Genomic DNA, 2,262 nt, shown 5'->3' with positions numbered 1-2,262 from the left:
GATAGAATTCTAGTCAACCACTCCTTTTTATTTTCTTTGAGTACATTGCTTCCTAGCTTTCTGTTTCTTTTGATAAGACAGTTCCAGTCTTCCTATTGCTTCTTTGAGGATAAAATGACTTTCAAGTAAAACCAACTCCTGTCACTGGTTTTCTGCAGTTTGATTCTGAAGTGGCTACATGTGTATGCTTTTTTATTTTAAAATTTTTATTAGTTTGTTTCTGGTATTTATTGTGGTTAGAGTTTATGAGTATAATGGAATATGTGACTTGATGTCTATCACTAGTTTTAAAAATTCTGTTAGTATCGCTAGGTATTGTATTACTTCTACCTCATTCTTTCCTTTCCATTTGTGACTCTAATAACATGTGTGTTAGACTTTTCAACATGTCATTTTATGCCTTATTCTGTATTTTTTAAAATTCTTTCTGTGTATTTCTTACTGAATTTTCTTTTTGTTTACAAATCTTCTCCTTTAGTGCCACCTTTCAGCTATTAAACACATTTGTTAATATCTTAATTTTAGTTACTAATATATATATATATTCATTCTAGGCTTTCCATTTTAATTCATTTTAAATGTTTTTTAAGCTTGGTAAAATATTTTTAGCATATAAATCAGAATTACTTTGATGTCTAAGTCGGTTAACTGCATTAGGTGTGTCTGTTACTTCTCCCCCTCCTTTCTTTGTCTTCTTTGTTGATAGGACTTGGATTGGTTTGAAAAATGTTCTTCCAACTCAAGGGATGACAGGGTGTGATATTCCCCACCACTTGTAAATTATCGTGGAGAGTCTCTAAAGGTACAGAAAAGGCCACTGCTAACTATATCAAGTTGTATACAAATTAGGGGACGTTTACTCTCCTAGAGGACAGCCTATGGCTGTGCAGAATTAAGTGCCCTTTCATCTCACTGAAGATAGTTTAACTGGGGCCGAAGGCTTGGCGAACTGACAGTGGACTGGATTTCAGACTGCACTCATGCCTTTGGTGAGATGTTTTGTGTATGGTGCTACCTAAACAGAACTTTCATCATGGTCCCATATGCAGACTTTCATACATACAATTGGGTCCACAAAGTCTGTCAGGACTCTAGGAATTTCACAAGCCTGTCCTGGGAATATGAGGTCAGAATCTATTTAGTCTGTAAGGTTATACATTTTTATATGTATTTATAAGGCATTTTTATACCTTATTAATATTTTAAATGTATATTTTTTAATCTTTTATTTATTCATTTTATATATTGAGAGAGGGTGGGAGAGAAAGAGAAACATCAATTTGTTGTTCCACTTATTTATGCATTCATCGGTTGCTCCTTGCATGTGCCAGACCAGAGATTGAACCCACAACCTTGGTGTACTGGGATGATGCTCTAACCAACTGAGCTACCCAGCCAGGAATTAAAATGTATATTAAATGTGATGTTAAATTTCATGATATAATTAAATCTTTTTAAAAATACCATGTAATCATTTTACAATATTATCACAAATACATATAAAACATTTCCAGAAATGTTTGCTGGGGAACTTTTTTACTGACACAGGGAGTTAATACCAAAGCCTCTGCCAATTTCTTTCATTCACAGGACAGTCTCTTTTATTGGGAAAGTAAATAACAGTTCTAACAGGACAATTACAAAAAAAAATCACAATTATATAAGAGAGAGGTAATTACTGGAGCAGTTTGGTGGACTGAATTCAGTTTTAAGAGCCCATTTATTGATGCTGAATATAGAGCCTCTATGCTGAGCTTTTTATACCATATCTAAAAGAAAATAATAAATGACAGATATAAGAGGAACTAGAGGCCTGGTACATGAAATTCATGCACGGGGTGGGGGGTCCCTCAGCCCAGCCTGCACCCTCTCCAATCTGGGACCCCTTGGGGGATGTCCAACTGACAATTTAGGCCCGATCCCATAGGGACAGCTGGCTCTTAACCGCTCACCTGCCTGTCTGCCTGATTGCCCCTAACCGCTTCTGCCTGCCAGCCTGATTGCTCCCTAACTGCTCCCCTGCTGGCCTAATGGCCCCCAACTGCCCTCCCCTGCCGACCTGATCACCCCCAACTGCCATGTCCTGCAGGCCTGGTCACCCCCAACTGCCGTTCCCTGCCAGCCTGATCTCACTCCAACTGCCCTCCCCTGCCAGCCTGGTCACCCCCAACTGCCCTCTCCTGCAGGCCTGGTTGCCCCCAACTACCCTCCCCTGCTTGCCTGATTGTTCACAACTGCCCTTCCCTGCCGGCCATCTTGTGG

At 39.2% G+C, this 2,262-nt stretch overlaps 1 long non-coding RNA gene across 1 annotated transcript in view; it reads left to right on the top strand.

Moving 5' to 3' along the window:
• Window positions 1–743: 743 nt before the first annotated feature.
• The window catches only part of LOC106727367, a 16,874-nt gene continuing 15,355 nt past the window's right edge, over window positions 744–2,262 (top strand). Inside the window, exon 1 of the long non-coding RNA XR_001363541.1 lies at window positions 744–756. This is a non-coding gene — a long non-coding RNA (uncharacterized LOC106727367). The remainder of the gene's footprint in view (window positions 757–2,262) is intronic.

This window comes from Myotis brandtii, unplaced genomic scaffold, assembly GCF_000412655.1.
Source record: "Myotis brandtii unplaced genomic scaffold, ASM41265v1 scaffold415, whole genome shotgun sequence".
Lineage (NCBI taxonomy): Eukaryota > Metazoa > Chordata > Mammalia > Chiroptera > Vespertilionidae > Myotis > Myotis brandtii.
This window is presented reverse-complemented; position numbering and strand designations above follow the sequence as displayed.